We start from the raw sequence: 27,038 nt of genomic DNA, 5'->3' as shown, positions 1-27,038 counted from the left end.
GCTTTCCTGCAAAGAATCCTGGGAACTGCCGTTTGTAAAGGGTGCTGGGAATTGTAGCTCCGTGAGGGGGAAACTACAGTTCCCATGATTCTTTGGAGGGGGAAATCCTCTTGCACTAGTGTTAGTACTCGCCCTACTAATGCAATAATTTAGTTGAAAACTGCCCTTAGTTGTTTGCCCGATTTTTCACTTTAAGGCAGGGGTGCCTAAACTTTTCCCAAAGAGGGCCAGATTTGAAGATTTGATGAAGTGAACATACGTGAGGGCTGACCAAGGTTGACCTTTTTTTAGGATTGAACTTCTTGAGCTTTTTTGGGGATTTACCGGTAAGCCCAATAAATAAACTGCCACAGGGGCCAGATCAAACCGGCCAGAGGGCCAGATTAGGCCCCCATAATAGATTTTGAGCATGCCTGCTTTAAGGGTTGTTTTTTTGGCATTTTTAATTTGCTTTTGTCTTCTTGCACTTTGTTAAAAGTTATTTGCTGGTTTTAAATTACATTAATATGCTGCGAAGGGGGGCAGGATTACTTTTTATTCGTGCTTTTGTACCCCACCCCGCATTCTTTAAATAAGAAGTAGTTAATGAACACTCCATATAAATGTTTGATCAAGCCACAAATCCTCTTCACAAATCTTATTTAAAAAGTAGCCGGCGTTCAAGTGTTTCTTATTTTGTCTACGATACGAATTCTACCTCTTTATTTCATTTTACTAGGCAATTGGTATTTCAAGGCTCATTGCAGCTGAAGAAACAATGTTCTCTCGGTAGCAAGCGCTGGTCAAACTTTGAGAGTTTCATCTTCTAGCGATTCACCCAGCTGTGTCCTCGTAATACAACAGACAACACCGTCTCCCCTCCTTTATTTCTGCACTAAACTCATAGAGTTTTGGCTGAATGGAAGGTTGATAACAGCTGAACGGAGTCTCCAAATGATCTGAAACCCATTGCGCAAGTTATCACTTGACCGCTCAAGCTTGTGCCCGGCAGGACCAAAGGCCACTTTTTCTCCCAGAGAAAGTGTTTCTCTCAATCTAGTGTTCTTACACGAAAAGCCACAGATCATTCAACACAAATGATCTCTGTGTGAAGCTGCCCTTGTTGATTTGGTTTGGGAACGGCAACCAGGACAGAATACCACAGCGGGGCCACTTACTGCAGAACAGCTCAGTTGGTAGAGCACAAGGCTCTCAATCTTAGGGTCGTGGGTTCCAACCCCACGCTGGGCAAAAAGATTGCTAAGGGTTGGACTAGATGACCCTCCGGTCCCCTTCCAGTTCTATAATTCTATGGTTCTTTGACCCATTCACACACAGGTAGATAGATAGCCGTGTTGGTCTGCCTAGTCAAAACAAAATAAAAAAATTCCTTCCAGTAGCACGTTGTGTGTTGTTTAGTCGTTTAGTCGTGTCCGACTCTTCGTGACCCCATGGACCAGAGCACGCCAGGCACTTCTGTCTTCCACTGTCTTCCACAATTTGGTCAAACTCATACTGGTAGCTTTGAGAACACTGTCCAACCATCTCATCCTCTGTCGTCCCCTTCTCCTTGTGCCCTCAATCTTTCCCAACATCAGGGTCTTTTCCAGGGAGTCTTCTCTTCTCATGAGGCGGCCAAAGTATTGGAGCCTCAGCTTCAGGATCTGTCCTTCCAGTGAGCACTCAGGGCTGATTTCCTTAAGAATGGATAGGTTTGTTCTTCTTGCAGTCCATGGATAGGTTTGTTCTTCTTGCAGTCCATGGGACTCTCAGGATTCTCCTCCAGCACCTTAGAGAACACCTTCAGTAGCACCTTAGAGACCAACTACGTTTGTTATTGGTATGAGCTTTCGTGTGCATGCACACTTCTTCGGATACCACGAAAGCTCATACCAATAACTAACTTAGTTGGTCTCTAAGGTGCTACTGGAAGGATTTTTTAAATTTTCCATTCACACACATGTAACACCTTTCCTGAAGCTGCTACACAGGTGGCCAACCCCAGCCGACTTTAAGGTTCTGTTACAAGTTGCTGCAAACCTCAGAAGCAGGGAGTGTTCTTGTGCTTGAGTCCCTTCTCCTTCCCCCACATGCTGTTCTGGAGGTCCCCCCGACCCCGCCAAGCCAATTTCAGGGGTGCAAGGGCCACATGCAAAGGAGAAGGGGGAAGTCACATTGCACAAGCAGAAGTCCTTGCGCAGAATTTACAATGATGGGGGGTGGCTAGGCAAATCCCACCCCGTGACTGTTAAAAGTGGCATAACTGAGTTTTAAAAGTATGGGGTGGCTGTGACCTTAGGTATGATAGCTGAAAGAGAAATATTTCCATTTCCTAAGCATCAATTTCACAGCTTCCGCAGATCACTGGCTGCCTGGGATTCTCTTGCTAGAAAGATGCCATAGTCCACATTTCTTAGAATGTGGGGTCCCCAAACTAAGGCCCACGGGCAGGATAAGGCCCGAGGGACTCGTTTATCCGGCCTGCTGCAACCCCCGCCGCCCGCTGCCGCCACCCGCTCTTACCAGCGCTGCACTGCGCAGCTGCCCACTTCCAGGTTGGAGGAGCAACGGAAATAGCTTGTGTGCATGCGCAAGCATTATTTCCGTTGCACATCGGAGTCGGAGGAGGCCTGTGCACATGCGCACATGCTATTTCCGGTGCTCCGCCAACCCAGAAGTGCGCCAGAAATAGCGTGTGCGTACACGTATGGGCACGCGCTACCCGCCCTCCGCGCGATCGGCGCCGGAAACACCGGCCCGAGGCGCAGTAAGTTTGCTGACCCTTGAAATAACCTGTGCAAGTTTCTAGGGTGGCAGGAAATGATATGGGTTTTCAAATCAAAATCAAAAATCAAATTGAAAATCTTCTCTGCAAATTAGGGCAATTTGCATTGGATAATTTTCCATTTATATTGGATAATGTTCCCATGCCCTAATGAGTGATCTAATTTGGCGTATTAATTCAGCTTGTAATCTGTAAATGAAGCTTTCAAAAGAAGCACCCCCATGTTAATTTTATTTTGCCTCCCTACACTGTTAGTGTGGTTTAAATGTAGAATGCTTTTCTTGAAATAGGTGCAAAAATCCAGGGACAACAGCAAAGGGGTAATCACCTGAGAAACATTAATTACTAAAAATATTTTAATTGGAGGCTAGCAAGTTTGTCTAATATTGTATTTGCAACTGGCATCCGTTTCATGGAGAGACAGACACTGCCATGTTCACAGACCACAATAAACTAGGGTTTATCATCATTTGTTGTGAACTAGCATGGTATAAGGCTGGGTAGCGATCCTGGTTTTTTTTAAAGGGAGCAACAAACAACTATCCTAGGCTCAGACGTCAAAGGAAACCAACTTTAATTGTGGCTTCCTGCATAGAATCACAGAACTGTAGAGTTGGGAGAGACCACCAGGGTCATCTAGTCCAACCCCCTGCACTGCAGGAATCTTTTTGCCCAATGTGGGGTTCAAACCCACAACCCTGGGATTAAGAGTCTCATGCTCCACTCAGTGAGCTATCCACTGTCAGTTTATTCCACTTGTTCCACAGGAAGAGCCAAGCAGGGTCCACCAGTAGGCAGGGTTCGAAATTAGCAGGGCGCCAGGCGCATTTCACGCCTAAAGATTCTCCATTGGTGAGAACCTCCGAAAGTCAGGGTGCCATTTTTTTGCACCTGGCTGTCACTCAAGGATTACTGAAATGTATGTGCTCTGAAGCTTCAGTGGTATCTCAGGTTAAGTACTTAATTCGTTCTGGAGGTCCGTACTTAACCTGAAACCGTTCTTAACCTGAAGCACCACTTTAGCTAATGGGGCCTCCTGCTGCCGCTGCGCCGCCGGAGCACGATTTCTGTTCTCATCCTGAAGCAAAGTTCTTAACCCGAGGTGCTATTTCTGGGTTAGCTGAGTCTGTAACCTGAAGTGTATGTAACCTGAAGTGTATGTAACATGAAGCGTATGTAACCCGAGGTACCACTGTATATGTTAAGGATATACAATATGTTAAGGAGTTTAAGAATAAAGAGAAAGAGTGTTTTGAAAACTGAAGTACGGTACGATTTTTTTAAATTGCAAACACCAAATTAAACATGTGTTAACAAATTCTGTTTAAAATGTGATATGAACAATTTGTCACTTGGGTTAATTTTGTATTGGTTCATGCTTATCAAAATAATAAATAAAAAATGTTTTGCCAACTTCCCCCCAAAATTGGCAACTAGATATTCTGTTTTGGTGCCCACAACCCAGGTCTCAGGAGCCATTTGGCTCCTCGCTTTTCTATCCCAGCTTCTGACACTGCCTGTATGTTTGCTCATAACCAGAAAACCATGGTTAGCCAGCAACCCTGGTTTATTGTGCTGTACAAACATGGCCACTCTGCCACAAGTATGAATCTGTACTTTTAGAGCAGCAGAAATGTCCACTTTATTCATACAGGTACATTCCACACCAGAAAATATCCAACTACAGTGGATGCTTGGGTTGTGAACGTGATCCACGCAGGATGCACATCCACAACCCGCAGCTGCGCATCTGCGCGCACGCTGATTGCGATTCAGTGCTTCTGCACGTGCACAAAGCGCAATTTAGTGCTTCTGTGCATGTGCGACCGACAAAACCCAGAAGTAACCCATTCTGGTACTTCCATGTTTCGGCGGTCCGTAAGCCGAAAAAACGCAACCTTAAGCATCTGTAACCCGGGGTATGACTGTAAGAGGAAGTGTGCCTCTCAAGCAGGCTTGTGGCCATGCGCCAGAAATCCCTAATGCCAGAAGCACAACTGCCGCACATTCAGAAACATGCACCTCTGCATCATGCTTGCACACGAGCAACTAGGGTATGAATCAGCCCAGCAAAACACATCTTTTCTCACCTTAGGCACTTGAAGATGTTAAAGTTAGCACTACTTTCTCCAAAATACTTGATAACCCAACAGCACGGACAGCGAGTGGCACAGACAGTGGAGTTAGCAAGATTGCAATTTGATTGCCCTGCACTGACTGAGCCACACAAGACTAAGGCAAACAAGAGAATCTGACTGATTATAAGGAAAATACCTATTGATCAACGATTGCCTACAATTCAACACCGGTAATTGCATTCTGCTCCTCTAAATTCCCCCGGTGAGGAGGAACTGGAAAGGGCTGAGAAGCACACAGCTGCTCTCTGACAAAGAGATTGGGCTGGTATATAGTAATATACAGTGGTACCTCAGGTTAAGTACTTAATTCGTTCCGGAGGTCCGTACTTAACCTGAAACTGTTCTTAACCTGAAGCACCACTTTAGCTAATGGGGCCTCCTGCTGCTACGCCGCCGGAGCACGGTTTCTATTCTCATCCTGAAGCAAAGTTCTTCACCTGAGGTAATATTTCTGGGTTAGCAGAGTCTGTAACCTTAAGCGTCTGTAACCTGAAACGTATGTAACCCGAGGTACCACTGTATTATATTACTATATACCAGCCCAATCCCTTTGTCAGAGAGCAGCTGAGACATCACCTTGCCGACCAAGGTCCGTATAGTTAAAGCTATGGTTTTCCCAGTAGTGATGTATGGAAGTGAGAGCTGGACCATAAAGAAGGCTGATCGCCGAGGAATGGATGCTTTTGAATTCTGGTGCTGGAGGAGACTCTTGAGAGTCCCATGGACTGCAAGAAGATTTCAAACGTATCCATTCTGAAGGAAATCAGACAGATCCTGAAGCTGAGGCTCCAATACTTTGGCCACCCCATGAGAAGAGGAGACTCCCTGGAAAAGACCCTGATGTTGGAAAAGATTGAGGGCACAAGGAGAAGGGGACGACAGAGGATGAGATGGTTGGACAGTGTTCTCGAAGCTACCAGCATGAGTTTGACCAAACTGCAGGAGGCCGTGAAAGACAGGAGTGCCTGGCGTGCTCTGGTCCATGGGGTCATAAAGAGTCGGACACGACTAAACGACAACAACAATATAGTAATAACTCCACTTTTTCCATACACACATTGCAAACATGTGAAATATGAGGCCAAAGTCAACAACTACAGTGGTACCTCGGGTGAAGTACTTAATTCATTCCGGAGGTCCATACTTAAGTTGAAACTGTTCTTAACCTGAAGCACCACTTTAGCTAATGGGGCCTCCTGCCGCCGCCGCACAATTTCTGTTCTCATCCTGAAGCAAAGTTCTTAACCTGAGGTACTATTTCTGGGTTAGCAGAGTCTGTAACCTGAAGCATCTGTAACCTGAAGCGTCTGTAACCCGAGGTACCACTGTATTGACTTCAAAATAGGGAAAGACGCGGTTACATCAATTATCCCAAATTTTACCACTCACCAAACCAAAAGTTTCACCACTCTCCAAACCCAAACTCAGGATGAAAACACGGAAGCCAAAACTGGGGGGGGGGGGATATTCCTGCACTGCTCCCACCCCTATCAAATCATTTGGGGAGAAGGCAGACTGAGAGTTATTGCATTCCTACTTTCCCAGTGACAAAGCTCCCAGCACATTGATTGAGGCGGAAGACCGCTTCTCCTTCTCCGTATCCTTTTGAAAATAAGATAAATAAAATCTAGTACCGCTCTTTATTCTTTGCGATTTCTTTGTGCAAACAGAGGAAAATTTGAGCAAAGCCTTTGGAGGGCGCGAGGTGTCGGGAGAGAGAGAAAAGGGAACGCTTTATTCGGAAATTACTAGTCTTCTGCCATAAACAATGAGTCTCAAGAATGCAAATGAGTTTCAGTAAAAGCAAAGAGGTACAAGTGCCTTCCCTGGGAGAGGATGAAAGTTGAAAGTGGGAGGGAGGGTCGAAATATATATATATAAAGGAGATGAAAGGCAAGAAATCGAAGTCTAAAATCGAAGTCTAAACAAAATTAAGACGGGGAGAGTCTACGCTGGGCGGGAGCTGCAGAAACCGTGAGATTAGCCATTTCAAAAAAAATTGAGCAAGGCTTGCTAATAGGCAGCACTTGGGGAAAGGGGGACAACTTAACATGAAACCAAGGTGGGGAGTGAGGGGGTGGAAATACAATTAGTGGGTGGAAAATGGAATTTTAGAATAAAACTGAGCGGGGAAACAATTTAATCCACACTGAAAGAAAAGCTCAAGAGGCATTCAAGATATTTCAGAAGGATCTCGGGCAAGGAGGTGAATGTAGCTTGGTGGTAAAACACCTGGTTTGCATGCAAGAGGTCTCAGGTTCGTATCACTCATACCATGAGTTGAAAGGAGCTCAGATGGGAGAAGTGGGGAAGTCCTCTGTCAATATCCATGGAGAGATGCCCTCAAACTGAGCTAGGTTGGACCAGGGGTATAAGGGACCTTCTCAAGCTCACGCAACTTTTTTTCAAACTTGCATGTCATGTCCTTAGAGGCAAACCATGCATACTGATTACGCTGTGCCTGGATAGCTCAGTCAATAGAGCAGGAGACTCTTCATCTCCGGGTTGTGGGTTCGAGTCCCATTTTGGACAGGAGATTCCTATATTGTGGGGGGTTTGGACTAGATGGCCCTTGGGGTCCCTGGCAACGCTACAATTCTATGATCAGGCGCACCGGTCAGCTGGTCACAGCCCTCCCCACAATGGTGAAATAATAGTCCACATTTCAAGCTTTCATTATTAATATTATTATTTATTGAATTTGTATCCAATGTTCTCAGGGAAGTTATACTGTCGTGGGAGATATGGTGAGGGGCTGGGCTCTCTATAGCCATTTTCTCAGAAGGAAAAAACGCAGTACATCAAATTTGTACTGCAAATGAAGAAATTAGACATTTAAGAGTCAAGCAGGTTTGCTAGGAGACATCCCGGGTGAATACAAGCTACATATTTTATTTACTTGTGACTCAAAACGGCTGATTTATTCAATTCCGTAATATCACGAGACAATATGTTCTTTAAATATGTCTAACACTTAAACCAAAAGCTACTGACTACCTATATCATCCGAGGTCTCTGCCTGTGTCTGGCTGTCCCCTCAGTGCACAAAGAGTTCAGAGGCTTTCACTTCTGCATTCAATTGACCACAGACTTATGACGCTGGATTCCCTGATCACGTAGGAAATCCATGTTGTAGAATCCCTGACTGACAGCCAGTATTAGAAACTCAAGATATAGGAGCTAGGTGCCAAATGGTTTCTTCAACCAAGGTTATAGTTGCCAAAACGGAATGTCTAGTTCAGGGTCGGCAAGGTTTACCTTGCCTGGGCCGGTTCACTCCAGCGGAGAACCCTCTGTAGGCTGGATTTCGCACGTGCGGCCGCGATTTCCGGCGTCTGCGCAGATGCGATTTCTGGCACCGTGGAGGTGAGTCGTGGGCTGGTTAAATGACTCACATGGGCCGCTTGTGGCCCATGGGCCTTAAAATAATAATAATAATAATAATAATAATAATAATAATAATAATAATAATTTATTTATACCCCGCCCATCTGGCTGGGCCTCCCCAGCCACTCTGGGCGGCTTCCATAGAAACCAAAAATACAGTAAAATATCACACATTAAAAACTTCCCTGAACAGGGCTGCCTTAAGATGTCTTCTGAATGTCAGGTAGTTGTTTATCGCTTTGACATCTGTGGAAGGGCGTTCCACAGGGCGGGCGCACTACCGAGAAGGCCCTCTGCCTGGTTCCCTGTAGCTTTGCTTCTCGCAATGAGGGAACCGCCAGAAGGCCCTCGGCGCTGGACCTCAGCGTCCGGGCAGAATGATGGGAGTGGAGACGCTCCTTCAGGTATACTGGACCGAGGCCGTTTAGGGCTTTAAAGGTCAGCACCAACACTTTGAATTGTGCTCGGAAACGTACTGGGAGCCAATGTAGGTCTTTCAAGACTGGTGTTATATGGTCTCGGCGGCCGCCCCCAGTCACCAGTCTGCTGGATTAGTTGTAGTTTCCGAGTCACCTTCAAAGGTAGCCCCACGTAGAGTGCATTGCAGTAGTCCAAGCGGGAGATAACCAGAGCATGCACCACTCTGGCGAGACAGTCCGCAGGCAGATAGGGTCTCAGCCTACGTACCAGATGGAGCTGGTAAACAGCTGCCCTGGACACAGATTTGACCTGTGCCTCCATGGACAGCTGTGAGTCCAAAATGACTCCCAGGCTGCGCACCTGGTCCTTCAGGGGCACAGTTACCCCATTCAGGACCAGGGAATCCTCCACACCTGCCCGCCTCCTGTCCCCCCAAAACAGTACTTCTGTCTTGTCAGGATTCAACCTCAATCTGTTAGCCGCCATCCATCCTCCACCCACCTCCAGACACTCACACAGGACCTTCACCGCCCTCACTGGTTCTGATTTAAAAGAGAGGTAGATCTGGGTATCATCTGCATATTGATGGTCACCCAGCCCAAACCCCCTGATGATCTCTCCCAGAGGCTGCATGTAGATGTTGAAAAGCATGGGGGAGAAGACAGAACCCTGAGGCACCCCACAAGTGAGAGCCCAGGGGTCTGAACACTCATCCCCCAACACCACTTTCTGAACACGGCCCAGGAGGAAGGAGCGGAACCACTGTATGACAGTGCCCCCAGCTCCCAGCCCCTCAAGACGGTCCAGAAGGATGTTATGGTCGATGGTATCAAACGCCGCTGAGAGATCCAGCAGAACTAGGAAACAGCTCTCACCTTTGTCCCTAGCCCGCCGGAGATCATCAACCAGTGCCTTAGGTTGCCTACTCCTGGTCTAGTTGCCATTTTGGGGCTAGTTGGCTTGAAAGTTTTGTTTTTCAAATGCTGGAACGACTGTGATTGATTCTTAGTGAAACATCTGGCTGGTTCAGATGATAACCTTGAGCTAGGTTAAGAGCTCTGAGAACTTAAAGAAGAAAAGTCACTTCACCCAGGGACAGTCCACATATAGATTGGCCTATTCTGACCTCTTTTTCTTAATGGTCACTGCTCCTGCTGAGCATGCACAGAAAACACATTTTGGTTCGAGAAATTCATCCCGATTGGGCAGGTAAAACAGAACTGATAGATTTCTACAGGATGGGGGTATTAGTGTGTGAAAACAGTCCAGATCCAATGATCCCTAGGCATGCGCCACCAAATGGTGGTGATGTCTGGAGCAACATATTCACTTGGTCACAAGTACAGTGGTACCTCCAGTTGCAGACAGGATCCGTTCTGGAGCTCCAGTCGGATCCCAAGGTTTTTGCAACTGGAGGTGCCTGTTCTGTGCATGCGGCGAAACCTGGAAAAATACTTCCGGGTTTGCCACATGCGTATCCCGAAGGATACGTAACCAGAGGTGCTCATAAGTAGAGGTACCATTATAGTCGAAAGACAGGTGCAAAATATGCCTGGTGCCTGCTGACAGCCACCCAGAATCTGCTTTAAAAAATCTAAACAAGAATAGTCTGCTGCTTACAGAGGCAGTACACTCTTATTGAGCAACTCATGCAATCAGAGAGTTCTTGTCATTTGAACTTGCTGGTTTGGTTCCTACCCAGTGCTGGATTTATGTACAGTGGTACCTCGGGTTACAGACACTTCAGGTTACAGACGCTTCAGGTTACAGACTCTGCTAACCCAGAAATAGTACCTCAAGTTAAGAACTTTGCTTCAGGATGAGAACAGATATCGTGCTCCGGCAACGCGGCAGCAGCGGGAGGCCCCATTACCAAAGTGGCACCTCAGGTTAAGAACAGTTTCAGGTTAAGAACGGACCTCCGGAACAAATTAAGTACTTAACCCGAGGTACCACTGTATAAGCGAAACAAGCTATAGCTTAGGGCCTCACTCTCTTGGGGGCCCCCAAAAAATTTAAAGGGGGGAAAATCTGGATGTACATTTCCAAAATATAAGATAAAAAACAAATTACTTTGAGAAAATACATATTTTATTATGTGCAAATGGCTTTAGATACCTATTAGGTCCATAAATTACCATATAGCATATATTCCACACAAAAAACAGTGACAATTTGTTGTTGACAAAGGACAGCTGGAGATATAAAGGGCCCCATTATCTTCAGTAGCATAGGGCCTCATCAAACCTAAATCCAGCCCTGTTCCTAACCATGACAGAAAACAAGACTTGCTCCACCTTCTGAGCCAGGCTTTCACATATATGAGAAACACTGTCTTCTGACCTCTTCACCAGACTAAACATCCCCAGTGCTCCTCATGGAACTCCCATCCCCCAATTCATCACCAAGTATGTCAAATTCTCCTGGACATGTTCCAGTGCGTCGATATTTTTATGAAACCCTAAACGGCAGGAAGTGGAAGCTTCCAATTTCCTCCTTGAGGCCAGGGCAGCACAAAAGCTGAAAGGGCACTTCTGATTTCATAGAATTGTAGAGTTGGAAGGGATACCTTGAGTCATCTAGTCTGACCCCCTGCAAGGCATGAATCTTCGGTATATGCAAAAATCCACAGTAGGCTTACCAAGAAGAAGATGTATGTCTGTACGCGCACAAAATATGTGCACCAGCTCTGCCTAAGTTTAAGTTAGACCATTGGCCCACAGATCCCAGAGCTACTTACATTAACAGGTGGTGGCTATTCAAGGTCTCAGGCTGTGATGTTTTCCAGCCTTGTTGCTTGGGATCTCACCACAAATGTTAAAGCATTTCCCTTAAGGCTTTTTTGCAAAAAGCACCCGCACACACAGTCCCCGTGTACTTTGCTTAAACCTGCCACAGAATTTATCCCTCCTCCCTGCCAGTCTCTGATAATCTTATCCGTTTAGAAAGAAACTTTTTAAGCCTGCAGATTAAGGATTTATTTGATAATTCCATGCAGCTGGTTCTATGAAGTTTGTTAGCAGAAGGGGGGTGGGGGCAGAGAAGAACTGCGGACTTTGGCTCAGTGCAGAACGGAGTTTGATGGGCCAATAGTCTGAAAATGCATAAGGCACCTTCCTGGTGTTGTTCTAAGGGCAACTAAAATGATAGAAAGATTGGAGCGTCTTCCCTAAGGAAAAGACTGTAAAGCATCTGTGAGCTTTTAAGGGTTTTTTTGTGGGGGGAGAAATGCGTCCAAAAGGAGATATGGCAAAGATCTATAAGATTAACAATGGCAATGAACGCAGGAATTATTTCTCCCTTCTCTAACCGTAAAAATTTGGTTCGCTCATTGAAGCTGGTTGACAATGGACTCAGGACTTAATGGATGACTTTCACATTACGGATAGGGGACCTACGGCACTCACTGCCACAAGATGCAGTTGGTGGTCTCCCTGACAACTCTTGGCACCCTTAAACTACAGTTCCCAGCATTCCTAGGGGAGAAGCCACGACTTTCCAAAGTATATAATGCCCGGAAACTTGCCATTTGTCCCCCTTCCTCTGCCCGTAGATTCTGATGGCTCTCCTGTGATCGCTTCTTGCTATAGGCATGATGACAGCCATCGAGAGGCTAATTTATTTCCAAAATAACTCATAAGCTCAAGCCAGTCTGGAAGCCATCAGCGCTGCAGGCAACCGCAACAGCTCTCGGCACAATTGGTTTCGGCACGGCATCCCAGAACAGCACGCGAGGAGCTCCGTGACGTGCCGAGGGAAATGTTCTTGCACGGAGAGGAATGATTGAATCTAAACAAATAGGGAGACCCATGGGAGGGGGGGTTGCCAGACGCTTTTGCCCACGTACGAGCTAGGCACCGCATCCTGGACAGTCCCCACTCAGAGTTTACAATCCACGCTAAACAGAAGGCAGGGGAGAGGAGTTAAGGATTAACAAAATGTGTTAACCAGATGGCTGCGGAGATGCGGGCGAGCTGCAGATGGCTGAAACGCAGCCGTGCTGAAGAACTGGGCCAAGTTGGTCTTAATTAACTTATCTAATTTGCTACGGTAGCGACGGTCATTGGTCTCGATGTTTTGTTTTTTGAGGAAGCCATGAGGCTCGTGCTTGATTTGTCTATCAGCGGCTACAGGCCAAGAAATCTGAACAGAGAGTGTGCCCTGCTTTCGCCAAGATCCTGCCTGGCCACTGTGAGAACAGGATTCTGGAGAATGTGGGCCACTGGCCTGATCCAGCACAGAACTCTACTTATGTTCTAAAGTGAAGCAGTAGCCACAAACCGCTTCGGATATCTCAGAGACCTCTCTTTCCTTGACCCAGAAGACTCGCCCCTGTCACTGATGCTTTGATAATACTGTTCAAGTTTGGATCTCTGCTTTTCTCCACCATCCTCTCCAGAACTAATTTCGGGGGGGGGGTGCAGGGGGAGGATGGGGGGAAGCCCCCATTGCACAAGCAAAAGTCCTTGTGCAGGGGTTCCACTGTCCTTAGTCAGGGATTCAACTGATGCACAAAGCTAAGAGGCCCACCTGTTGTCCTGCCCACTATGGCCTCTGGCCATGCCCGCCTCTGACATGTAGCCTCTAGAAGATAGAGAGAGAAACGTTATTCGCATTAGCCAACAGCCATAGCAACACAAAACAAGCAATATATACAAATAAAATATATACAAATAAAAAAGACAGCAGTGGGTAAAAAGGGCAATCAAATGACCAAAGTTGTCGTTCAGATAAAGTAAAGGTAAAGGGAGCCCTGACCATTAGGTCCAGTCGTGACCGACTCTGGGGTTGCAGCGCTCATCTCGCTTTATTGGCGGAGGGAGCCGGCGTACAGCTTCCGGGTCATATGGCCAGCATGACTAAGCCGCTTCTGGTGAACCAGAGCAGCCCATGGAAACATTGTTTACCTTCCCGCTGGAGCGGTACCCATTTATCTACTTGCACTGGTGTGCTTTCGAACTGCTAGGTTGGCAGGAGCAGGGACCGAGCAATGGGAGCTAACCCCGTCACGGGGATTCAAACCGCCGACCTTCTGATTTGCAAGTCCTAGGCTCTGTGGTTTAACCCACAGCGCCACCCGCGTCCCTTAGTGGCCCTTAATCTCACTGCACCCTCAATAAACCTAGCAACCTTTGCTGTTGTCTGATCCTTTTGATCTGATAAAAGAAAGAACAATGTGGCCTCAGATGGGCGGCCTGGGATGGTAAGTAAGAGTGGGGTAATGATCTCATGTGAGGTAATGTGAGGGCGATCTGGATGCGACAACTGTCACCCCATTGATCACCAGGGTTGATTTGGCTGATCTGGCTGGCTAGGCGGGTGTGTCCTTCCTCCCTCACCGCTCCGTGTGCATCCCTCCCGAAGCTGCGCGCTCGGTGGAAGAGGACGACCATCCCAGATAGAAGGAGTGGCTTCTAGAAGGTTGCCCACAAGGGAATGCCGCCCTCAGCCTGGAAAATGGTTCCCGTGTTTTAATGGCACTCACCACCTGAGTTTGCTGATAGGACTGTCTCAAGACTGGCTGGACACAGAGTTATGTTGGGAGGAACCAGCTGGGAAACCTCCAAGGAAGAAGGTTCAGATCCTGGGAAGTGGTGGTGGGGTGATGATGAGCGGTCAGAGGGAGAAGGCTGGAGAGTGGAGGTGTCAGGAGCTGAAGAGGTAACAGGGTTTAGTGAGCAGGAAGAGGCTGTGGCAGAGGGAAGTGCAGAATCAGAGGTAGAAAAGGAAGCAGAAGAGGAGGGAGGCCAAGAGGCAGAGATGGGTCCGGCTGGTGAAGAAGACAGGGTGTCTCCCCTTCCTGCTGTAACCAACTCCCCTCCCACCTGGTCTCGTAGAACCAGAAGAGGCATGAAGGGAAAGGAGCAAAGGCATCAGCAATACAGTGGTACCTCGGGTTACAGACACTTCAGGTTACAGACACATCAGGTTACAGACTCCGCTAACCCAGAAATATTACCTCAGATTAAGAACTTTGCTTCAGGATGAGAATAGAAATCGTGCTCCGGCGGTGCGGAGGCAGCAGGAGGCCCCATTAGCTAAAGTGGCGCTGCAGGTTAAGAACAGTTTCAGGTTAAAAACGGACCTCCGAAATGAATTAAGTACTTAACCCGAGGTACCACTGTATCATCAACAGGGAAGCCAAAATGCATCGGAACAGGACTTTGGGTTTGGAGCTTGGCTACCAAATGGTGGTGTGCAAGGCAATCCTGACATCTTCACTGCCCCGAGTTGCCTGCCTGGGGATGCTTGGATCTGGGCCGTTTTCACACACTAGCAGCACATCCTGCCGAATTCTACCCATGATATTTTATTTGCACAATCAGAACGAATGTCAGGAACCAAAAAGTCGTATTGAAAAATATGACTTCTGAGCCGTCTGGCCCCAAAACTGCAACTAGACATTCTGTTTTGGCGACTGCAACCCTGGTTTAAGGAGCCATTGGGCACCTACACCTGAGTTTCTAACGCTGAACACACTTCTTTGCTGCAACGCCTGCCGCCCTATTGTAGATACAGAGCCCAGAAGAATGAGCTCAGCAACTCCAATACGGCAACTACAGAAGCACAGGTATTGTCCTTATCTGGGATGCCTACAGCAAAGGGGAGACTGCACTTCATTGCGTCTACCTGAGCACAGCACCTCATTTGCATGCCTCTTTCATCTAGGGACAAGAAGATCCCATTTCGTCGTCTCAGAGCCTGATGCATGACAAACACTTCTAGGTATGTTCCCGCCAGCAAGCTAACCGGGGCCTTGAGTGTTTGGAAAAGTAATTACATTGCTTAGCCCACATCTTGTTTTGCTCATTCCACCACAATAACAGTCCTTGCATTTCCAAGCACACACAAGCAGCGCCCGACTAAGTGACTGGGAGGGTAGATCAGGCACATTCCACTTACGCCTTCCCTCTCCGATGCTTCAGTAACACACTGCGGTCCAAAGGCAACAGAAGCACAAGGCTAGGCTGGTTAGAGCTACTCCCTGTTTCTAGTAAAGAAAAAAAAAATTGGGTTCCTGAAATTCATTCCGATAAAACATCGCAGGCAGAATTCCACAGGATATGGGATTAGTTCCAACCTGGCGCCCAACATCTCCATCATCTGGATGTTCATGCGTACCATGATCCTTGGATCTTGACTGTTGCAAGTTGCCTACAGCCAGGTGCCAGGCTAATTTCCAACACTGAATCCAGCCTACGGGAGCCTTCTGGCGGCTCCATCGCTGCGAGAAGTGAGGTTACAGGGAACCGGGCAGAGGGCCTTCTCGGTAGTGGCACCCACCCTGTGGAACGCCCTCTGGGCCAAGGAGATAAACAATTATTAGGACCTTCCGTAGACATCTGTATCAGGAGGCTTTTAATGGCTGATGTTTTACTGTGGTTTTATAATTTGTTGGGAGCAGCCCAGAGTGGCTGGGGCAACCCAGTCAGATGAGAAGCATATAAATAATGTATATTATTATTATTATTATTATTATTATTATTACACAGGCTGTGCATGTGTTGTCATACACCTGGCAGTCAACGCTAAACAGCTGCTGCATTCAACTTGATGGGCTGCAAGTTGTGTAAGTCAAATCCTAAACCACTATGTAACCCAAGTGGACCAAATCATATTTCCTTTTCAGATCTAAAGCACTGAGCCACATCTTTCAAGTTTATGAGTTCAAGAGACACTTAATCTCCCGTATAGTATCAACCTCCAGTTCAAAGGAAGCATCCAACAACAGATGGAATTGGTGCTACTGACAATATCACTCCTTTAGACATTAAAAGCTACAAGGTCTCGTGTTCACCCAACAGGCCGGATGTTTTGCAATGGGGTTTTGCACAACTGAAGTATTATTGGGGCAGGTAGGTAAGATCTGTTAATATTAAGGAAGTGTGCAATTTACAAAAAGAAAAAAGATGGGCTCTTTTTTCATTTGTGCAGGTAGCTGTCAAACTCGGAATATTTTTTAAAAGGAGGGAAAGTTGTAAATTAAACTTGGCTCAATAAACAATTAATATCTGTGCCCCCTTCAAACTGTGCCTAGAAACTTAAGCAAAGCTGTACTGCTCACATTCAGAGCGGATTATCTTGCAAATTATTAGGGTTCTCCTTTTAATAATCTCCCGACATTCTTTAGTTGGCTGTGTTAATATGAGCCTTCTGACCCCCCCCCCTTTTCCTTTTCAATTACAACAATTCTGGCGGTTTAGGACATTTAATTCTTAAAGCCTAACAATGGAGCTCTCTTTTTCTTTCCCAAGTACTCCCCGCTTAATCTCTTCAAAGCACTTAAGAACTATTTTCGGACGATGGCAACTGTACCGCCAAACAGCTAAAGAGTGGATCTACGTGCGCTTGCTAGATTAGCAACCTCATCTTAAGCAACGGGTCTGGATGCTATCTTAGAAAGAGTTGGACCTTTAGTCCATCTGGTTCAGTATTGTCAACACTGACTGGCAGTGGCGCTTCTGGATTTCAGACAGAGGGACATTCCCAGCCACAGCTGAAGAGGCTAAGGAATGAGCCTGGGTCCTTCTGCTTGCAAGAAAAATGCTTTGCCACCAATGTTCTCCAACATCTAGAAGTTCTCCAACATCTTCACCAATCTGGGGCTTTCCGGTTGCTTTTCTAGACTACAATCCCCATGCTGGGTGGGCCTGATGAGAGGCGTAGTCCAAAGCAACTGGAAGAACTCACTGCCCCCTTGGCCATGAGGTGTCTACATTTTTTTCTCCCTTGAAATTTACATAGTGCTGAAACAGGAAGTTGGAAGAGTGACATTTTCCCACTTCCTTTTAAAACTCTATGTGCTTTCCAAGGCTCAGGTTAATTCTACAGGATCTTATACTCAGAGCTCTTGAAAAAGCAAAGGGAGCACGTACACATTTTCTCTGTTTTTTTTTGGGGGGGGGAGAAGTGAACAAAGGGGGTGGTGCCCACAAACCTTAAATGTTTGGAAACCCCTGAAGCTCTGAGCACAATGGGCCAATGATCTGACTCCGTTGCAATGTTCAAAATGCAATTACAGTGGTACCTTGGGTGACATACGCTTCAGGTTACATACGCTTCAGGTTACAGACTCTGCTAACCCAGAAATAGTGCTTCAGGTTAAGAACTTTGCTTCAGGATGAGAACAGAAATCGTGCTCCAGCAGCACGGCGGCAGCAGGAGGCACCATCAGCTAAAGTGGTGCTTCAGGTTAAGAACAGTTTCAGGTTAAGTACGGACCTCCGGAACGAATTAAATACTTAACCTGAGGTACCACTGTACAGTGATACCTTGGTTTATAACCATAATCCGTTCTGGAGGTCCGGTTGTAAACCAAAACAGGTTGTAACCCAAGGCGCGCTTTCGCCAATGGGGCCTCCAAAAAAAAATGGGTTGTAATCCAAAAAAAGGGGGACACACACTTCAGGGTTTGACGCAGTTGTAATCCAAAATGGTTGCAAACCGAGGTACCACTGTATGTGAAATTCTCTTCCGCTTCCAGGTCATAATTAGCTGCTTAGGATCACAATGCTTCAATAAATGTATAGAAGAAACAGAGTTCCCCTTATACGCAATATTTAAAGAGTGAAACCAACCACATGGGCCAACTGTGCAGCTGCCCGGGTTGCCAAATATCTATGGGTGCTGGATTCAGCAGCCAGGTAAATGTCTTTGGGAGGGAGTACCTGCCTGCCTTTTAGATTTACCCACTCCCCCCCCACACACACATTCTCATTAGCAAATTGTGGGGTTTTTAATCTGTGTTAGTGATGGCAGCCAAGAATCCGAGGCTACTGTTTTCCCCACGTTCCCTAATGCGGAGCCCCACGGGGTGCTAGCCGAATGACTGAAATTAAAAAAGGAAGTGAGAAAAGAGGGTTTGATTAAATCCTGGATCATGGTTAACGTGCTGTTGTCAAGCTGCCCAGCGTCCAATAAAACCAGGGCAAGGGAGCCAAGAACCTTAGACTCACACTGGTCTTAAAGGCACCACGGCCACATCATCAGCTCTAGAACATCGGCAATGTGGCACCCTCCAGATGTTTTGGACTACGGTTCCCATCAGCACCAGCCACGGCAAGTTCAAAACATCTGGAGCAGCGATTGTAATTCCCCCGGTGACAGGCGTCCTTTGCACCTGGTTGTCGGCTGCTTGCGACCAAGTGAGGATGCCCAGTATGGTGGCTGACGTCTCCACCATTGGAGGTGTATGCCTGGAGATCCTTGGACCCGGACTGTTTCCACAGGCTAGAGCAACACAGCCTGTAGAATTCTACAGTGGTACCTCAGGTTATAATTCAAATTATAACCTGAATTATGAATTATGAATTATTTTGAATTATGGTGCTGGAGGAGACTCTTGAGAGTCCCATGGACTGCAAGAAGATCAAACCTCTCCATACTGAAGGAAATCAACCCTGAGTGCTCACTGGAAGGACAGATTGTAAAGCTGAGGCTCCAGTACTTTGGCCACCTCATGAGAAGAGAAGACTCCCTGGAGAAGACCCTGATGTTGGGAAAGATGGAGGGCACAAGGAGAAGGGGACGGCAGAGGACGAGATGGTTGGATAGTGTTTTCGAGGTTACCAGCATGAGTTTGACCAAACTGCGGGAGGCAGTGGAGGACAGAGGTGCCTGGCGTTCTCTGGTCCATGGGGTCACGAAGAGTCGGACACGACTAAACGACTAAACAACAACAACAACAACAACCTCAGGTTAAGTACTTAATTCGTTCCGAAGGTCTGTACTTAACCTGAAACTGTTCTTAACCTGAAGCACCACTTTAGCTAATGGGGCCTCCTGCTGCGCAGCATGATTTCTGTTCTTATCTTGAAGCAAAGTTCTTAACCCAAAACACTATTTCTGGGTTAGCAGAGTGTGTAACCTGAAGCGTATGTAACCTGAAGCGTATGTAACCCGAGGTACCACTGTATCTGTTGTATTTTATTTGCACAATCAGAACGAATTTCAGGAACCCAAATTCACCTTGAAAAACACGACTTTCTAGCCGTCTGATCCTGGCCCTGCCCTCTCAAACAACAGGAAGCAATAGTCTGCTCTGCCTTCTGCCCTTCAGATGTTGAAAAGATTGGCTCCTTGGCCAATCATTCCCAGATCTCTGAAACAACCCCTACTCATCAGCTACCTTCCTGCTGCCAGCTCAGAGCCCTGCCTGTACTTAAGGCTTTGTAAAGTATTCGGTGCCAGGTTTACATTCTCTTTGCCTGCCTCCCACACCTTTCCCACACACAGCCTGAAAAACAGGGACCTGGAGATGCAACGTCCCATCACACTTTCAGCAAAGGATGGAGAACGTTCGGCCTTCCAGGTGCTGATTCCCCCCCCCCCCCTTGAAGCTTGCATTTGTTTTATTGGAAGCTTAAAGCACGGTTGCAAAAGGAAGTGATACGCCCTCCATCCCTGACTGTTTGGTTGGTCAAGCTTAGCTGAGGCTGATGGGAGTTGTAGTTCAGCAGCACCTGGAAGGCCAAAGGTTCCTCACACCTGGCCTATAGGGAGAGGAAGCAGGTGGAACTTCCATCATGGGTGTGCGAAGAGGGATGGGGGGGCCTGCTGCAACCTCCCCAAACGAAACCAGTCCCGAGCACAATGCAATACAGGTTCCCCAACTGAAAAACACAACGTTGGTGCAAAAACACAGGCGGGAGGTTAAAAATAACTCTTAGGTCAATGGGAACGCACAAATTTCCTTCTCTTTTCCTGCTGCAGGCTCCCCTCCTTCAAACCAGAATGAGGCAATGCTCAGAGAAGGGGTTGCCTTCTCTACATTGGCTCCCAGTACGTTTCCGAGCACAATTCAAAGTGTTGGTGTTGACCTTTGAAGCCCTAAATGGCCTCGGCCCAGTATACCTGAAGGAGCGTCTTCACCCCCATCGTTCTGCCCGGATGGTGAGGCCCAGCTCTGAGGGCCTTCTGGCAGTTCCCTCCCTGAGAGAAGTGAGGTTACAGGGAACCAGGCAGAGGGCCTTCTTGGTATAGGCACCCACCCTGTGGAACGCCCTCCCATCAGATGTCAAAGAGATAAACAACTACCTGACATTTAGAAGAAATTTGAAGGCAGTCCTGTTCAGGGAAGTGTTTAATGTGTGACATTTTAATGTATTTTTAATCTTTGTTGGAAGCCGCCCAGAGTGGCTGGGGAAACCCAGCCAGATGGGCAGGGTACAAATAATAAATTATTATTATTATTATTATTATTATTATTATTATTATTATTATTATTGCCAACATAGCACCTATGTGCCCACTAAGGCCATCCCTAATGCCCTCCTGGTACCCCCGCTCTCACCCCACCAGTTGACCAGGAAAGTTTTGAAAGTAGCATTACATTACTGCATAGGCAATAGAACAGGTTGCAGCGCCTGTCTAGGTGTGCAAGAGAAGTGGGGCGCATCCACAACAGATTCTCTGGTGTGCAAATGTGCCCATGGGCCAAAAAAGGGTGGCAATGCCCGAATTCAAATCCACACCACGGGAACAATACCTTTCGCATAATAAGTTGATGTAAATCAAGTTGGTGAAAGTTAAGCTGGCAGATCCAAACTCTGTTCAGCAACGGGCTTGCTTTAGGGTGGCAGAGCCTGGCAGAGGCAAAACAATCCTTTAAAATAGTGTTTGAGTAACACTGCCCTTTTCTGCCGACTTAAAATTATTATTATTATTATTACTAATACTACTACCTCTGACTGAGTTGCCTCAGCCACTCTGGATAGTTTCCATCATAATATAAAAACACAACTAAACATCAAACATTAAAAACTTCCCTAAACAGGGCTGCCTCCAGATGTCTTCTAAAAGTCAGATAGTTGTTTATTTCCTTGACATCTGATGGGAGGGCAGATAGTTGTTTATTTCCTTGACATCTGATGGGAGGGCATTTCACAGGGTGGGCGCCACTACCGAGAAGGCCCTCTGCCTAGTTTCCTGTAACCTCAATTCTCGCAGGGAGGGAACCACCAGAAGGCCTTCGGAGCTGGACCTCAGTATCTAGGCCAAACAATGGGGGTGGCGACATTCCTTCAGGTATACTGGACTGAGGCCATTTAGGGCTTTAAAGGCTTTGAATTGTGCTCAGAAACGTACCGGCAGGCAGCATAGGTCTTTCAGGACTGGCATTATACGGTCCTAGCAGCCACGCCCTGTCACCAGTCTGGCAGCCGTATTCTGGATTACTTGTAGTTTCTGAGTCACCTTCAAAGGTAGCCGGGGTTGCCAGGTCATGTGACCAAGATGAAGTGGCGTGAGATCCTGCCTAAGATCCCTCTCTGTTCCTGCCACCACCTCACATCCCCAAACACCCCCGTTTTTCAGGGCTGGCTTAAGCTGAGCTGGGATGGGGGAAGATAAAGCCCAGCTGTGCCAGGAACTTCCTGGCTCAATCCCAAACCCACTCATGCCAGTGGATTTTGCTATAGGATCGCATCCTAAACCACAAAGCTCACTGCGAGAGTTCAGACCAGTCGCTCTTTCCCAGCAGAGCCTACCTCACAGGGCTGTTGCTTGGATAAAACAGTAGGAACCATGTGCATTCCCTTGACCTCCTCGGAAGAAAGGGCAGGATATAAATGCAATAAAGAAAATCATACACTTTGAGCATAATATTAACCAAAGAAATGTGTGCCTGACGAATGTCACTGTGTCCAAAGATCAAAAGCAGTCGCCAGTTTCACAGCTACTGGAGCGAAAATGATAAAGCAGCCTTTGGTGTCCCACTAACCTCAACTTATTGGGCTGTTACGCTACGACTTCTTCCCCTTTACTCATATTTCTTAGGGCCAGGCTAAATTTGATTTTAAAAGAACTACAGTTCCCAGAGTCTCATGCAGCGCTGCTATATTCATCAAGTCTCTTGTTTCAAGTTCTGCTCCCCAAAACTGCACTAAATCTTAACGGTGTTTAGGATTTGCAACGCGACTAGGCGTAACATATGTCGCTGAAGATAGCTGGGCTTACATCCGAGGAAAACATCCATGAGACGCCCCTGCCTAAGCAAACTGCAGTCCTGATCTCCGCTCCCCCAAAACGCAGCCTTTAAAAGGGACCGGGAAAATCGTCCCAGACATGCAACAGCGCAAAGTCCAAAACACGCTGGCGGGGGGAAAAAGGAGAGAGGGACGGCGCCTTCTTGGATCAGCAGCAAAGCGGCGTTACGTGTACGGATCCTCCTCTCTCCCCCAATCCGGGCTGGGGAAGTCCTGGCCAAGTTGCGCAGGAAGTTGCAGCCTGCACGACTCCCCATTTCGATCCACACAGCAACTAGTCTCTTGGAGATCCGCTTACTAGGGCGCTTACAAAGCCGAGCAGCTGCGCGTCTGGAAAGTGACTTAAAGGGGGGGGGGTTGGAGGGAGGGACTAGTCTCCGGGTCGCGATCAGGGCAGCAATTTGATCCGCGACCCCCTTTTAACCCTCTCCTCCCCTCCACCCACCTCCCCTCCCAGCTTTAAACACGCCTCTTCCCTTTGCTTTGCAAAGTTTCCAACGGGACTCCCGCCTCTCGCCTTCCTCGCAACCCGAAAGAGGCCTCATCCCGCCCAAACACACTCAACTCTTTCTCTGCCCTCCGATTTCCACGCGTTTTGAAACCTCGCGCCACTTTTCCTGCTCCCCCTAGGCTCCCCCCCTCCAAAAAAAGGAGCTTCAATCCTACCTAACGCACGCTTTTCTTGGAAGGCTCCCCCCCCTTCGCCGGCACCGCGGAACTCCCCGCCGAGTAAACACCCGGGTGAACTCCCACGCGCGCGCCCTATGCACGAGTTCAGACGACCTTCTACTCTCGAGTAAAGCGCGCCACGCAGTCTCGGGCTACAAACCCAGGCAGCGCTTTCTTCCCCCCACCCTCCTCCCCGGGCCCGGACTTGGCCCTCCTTCGGCGCAAAGGCTTTGGGGAGGCTTGCAATCGGGTTGTTTTTACGCAGGGCGCAAAGTGGCCTGCCGGGCTCGGGGCGGCTCCTACTCGTGAGTAACCAGCATGCACACGCGCTCCTCCCCCCCCCCCAGCCCACGACTTACGCCGCCTGCGGAATCTACAGCTGGGAAAGAAAGTCCCGGGCAGGCAGCGATCGGGGCTGCGGGTCTTTGGCTCCTTTTTAAATTTTTGGAGGAGGAGAGAAGAACGGAGATCGCCGCGCTCCTGCAACTTGGCCGCCCCGCCACCCCGCCTGGACTCACCACCGGCGCGCACGTGCGGGCGCTCCAGCCGCTTCCCGGCTCGGCTCAGCCCGATGGACGTGGCACAAGCGGCGGCGGCGGTGGCGCAGCTCCTCCCCGGCCCAAGCGCGCAAGGCACGAGGCTCCTCCCGGCTCCGCTCGAAGCCGCAAGCGGGACGCCCTCTGCCGAGCGAGCGCCGCCTGCGCCCCCTGGCCAAGCGCTGCGTTGAGCTGCCGCCTTGCTCTGGTCTGGCAAGCTTCGCCTCCTCCTGGTTTCCTTGTTGCTCCAAGCGCACGATCGCCAAGTCTCTTTTACTGGAAAGCCTCCGGCGGAAAGCGCGTTTGCGCTCCCCACCAAGATTTAAACTTGCAGGCGATCGATCGCGGTGTGTTAGGCAGAGGGGTATGATGATGAAGAAGAAGAAACACGCAGGGATTTGATTTGATTTTTTTAGATTCCTGACCCATCTCTAGTCTCCTCTCACCCACTGGTCTTTATTAAGGCATTTCGCGTGAAATGTTAAAGCGGAGGAATAGATTTATTTGTTTTTTGAAGTCCACCCCGCACATTTGAACACAGAACCAACTTCAAAAAGGAACCTGTGAGCAGAGGAAATCAAACGCGGGATCTAAAAATACTTCTGTTCCTTTCGAATTATTTATATCCCGCGTTTTGCCCAAGCAATCAAAGCAGCATGGCACATCCAAATAAAAATATACTAGTAATAAACATATTAAAAAATATAGCGAGGTTTTTTTTGCGGGGGGGAGAGCCACCCACAGCTGCACTAAAAACCAGCCAAGGGGGGGGGGAAGCCTGTTAAAACCACAGAAATTGCTTATAAAATGCTCACTGTAATAAAACGAGCTTCTTCATCTTCTTTGCCGAACGCTCATAGCCAAGTAAGATGAACACAGTCTTAGTGGTGTGTCCAGTAGGTGCAACATGAATCAAAAACTGGGAAGAATGGGAGCTTGTTAGACCTTACTGGGAAGAGAAGTCACCTTTAAGTATCCTCTCTTGCTGGTACCTCACATTTATTTTATTTACATCCCAGCATTCTTCCCAAAAGTCAAGGTGATGGGCATGCTTCTACAGTGGTACCTCAGGTTAAGAACTTAATTCATTCTGGAGGTCCATTCTTAACCTGAAACTGTTCTTAACCTGAGGTACCACTTTAGCTAATGGGGCCTCGTGCTGCCAGCGCGTGATTTCTGTTCTCATCCTGAGGTAAAGTTCTTAACCCAAGGTACTATTTCTGGGTTAGTGGAGTCTGTAACCTGAAGCGTCTGTAACCTGAAGCATCTGTAACCCGAGGTACCACTGTTGTTGTTGTTTAGTCGTTTAGCTGTTTCCGACTCTTTGTGACCCCATGGACCTGAGCACGCCAGGCACTCCTGTCTTCCACTGCCTCCTGCAGTTTGGTCAAACTCATGTTGGTAGCTTCGAGAACACTGTCCAACCATCTCGTCCTCTGTCGTCCCCTTCTCCTTGTGCCCTCCATCTTTCCCAACATCAGGGCCTTTTCCAGGGAGTCTTCTCTTCTCATGAGGTGGCCAAAGTATTGGAGCCTCAGCTTCAGGATCTGTCCTTCCAGTGAGCACTCAGGGCTGATTTTATTCAGAAGATAGGTTTGATCTTCTTGCAGTCCATGGGACTCCTCCAGCACCATTATTCAAAAGCATCAATTCTTTTGTATTTTGTATTATATGTTATGTATATTTGTCTATGTGAAAATTAATAAAGATTTTCTAAAAAAAAAAACACTACTTGCTGGGGTAGGGGATTGAAATTTTCAATTGATAATGTTATCTTAAACCCCATACCAACTATATGGGGTTTGATAGTGGCTCAGGGTCATGGATTTAAGCCCTGCATTGGGCAAAAGATGTGTTGAAGGGGTTGGACTAGATGACCCTTGGGTCATCCAGCTCTATGATTCTATGATTCATTGGAAAGATAATATTATGCCCCCCCCCTTTGAGCACTGCATAGGATATGACAGCTCTCACAACATATGGACAGATTGCTTTTCGGCACAGATTGTTTGTTGATAAATACAATGATATTTGGAATGCATTTATAAAATTTAAAACGTTTTACTGATTTTTATTAGTTGGAATAACAGTATTACTTCTATACCCATATTTTGTAATGTATCTGTTTTCTTTTTCTTCTTTTTTTATTTCTCACTGAATTTTTTCAATAAAATGTCAATTTTTTTTTTAAAGGTTCACATGCGTGACAGTGGTGCATAGCAGTTCCTTGTTATATTCCTTCAGAAGCTTGGGAAAAACAGCCCAAGTGATAAGAGTAGGCTGTGCAGCCAACATCTTTATCTCAGTATCCTAACCATCCCCCTCCATCATTTAGTTGGCCAGGTACGTTTTTATTCTATCTTCTATCATCTATATCTATCTATCATCTATCAACACAACCCTTCTTTTTATATCAAAATCCAAAGAGAACATAGCAGGTAGTCCTTGTTTCTAGGGGTTAACACGGCAGACCTATATACTGGTATAAAAGGTAAAGGGACCCCTGACCATTAGGTCCAGTCGTGACTGACTCTGGGATTGCAGGGCTCATCTCGCTTTACTGGCCGAGGAAGCCAGCTTACAGCTTCCAGGTCATGTGGCCAGCATGACTAAGCCGCTTTTGGCGAACCAGAGCAGCACATGGAAACGCCGTTTACCTTCCTGCTGGAGTGGTACCTATTTATCTACTTGCACCTTGACGTGCTTTTGAACTGCTAGGTTGGCAGGAGCAGGGACTGAGCAACGGGTGCTCACCCTGTCACGGGGATTCGAACCACCGACCTTCTGATCGGCAGCCCTAGGCTCTGTGGTTTAGCCCACTGCACCACCCGCGTCCCTTATATATATCTCTATTCAAAATCAAGTCCTATCACATTTATTGTGCCTCTCTCTCAAGGAAGCAGGCCCACAATTTACAGGCTGGTTTCTTTTTGAAAGCTGCTAGTTCTTTCTTCTCATAGTGAGATTAGGGGTGGTCATTCTGGAGAAAATGGCCAATGTTTTTATGCATGTGACAACACAACAGGACCGAGCTAGACTGACCAGTGCTCTGACTCTGTATGAGATAGCTTCCCGTGTTCTTAAAATGGGTGGCAGTTCTTTTAACTGCAGCTGAAGCCGCCCAGGAAAGAGAGAGAGA

At 47.4% G+C, this 27,038-nt stretch overlaps 1 protein-coding gene across 2 annotated transcripts in view; it reads right to left on the bottom strand.

Annotated features, from left to right (window-relative positions):
* The window catches only part of SMCO4 (single-pass membrane protein with coiled-coil domains 4), a 48,601-nt gene extending 24,623 nt beyond the window's left edge, over positions 1–23,978 (bottom strand). The window contains exon 1 of one of the 2 annotated variants that reach the window (XM_081910232.1): positions 23,882–23,978. The gene's annotated coding sequence lies outside the window, so the exon portion shown is untranslated. Of the gene's footprint in view, positions 1–23,722; positions 23,860–23,881 lie in introns of those variants that run through there. The other variant, XM_081910233.1, reaches the window with a different exon arrangement.
* Between the last annotated feature and the right edge of the window lie 3,060 nt (positions 23,979–27,038).

This window comes from Podarcis melisellensis (genome assembly GCF_964234715.1).
Source record: "Podarcis melisellensis genome assembly, chromosome: 4".
In the NCBI taxonomy this organism is placed as follows: Eukaryota; Metazoa; Chordata; class Lepidosauria; order Squamata; family Lacertidae; genus Podarcis; species Podarcis melisellensis.
This window is presented reverse-complemented; position numbering and strand designations above follow the sequence as displayed.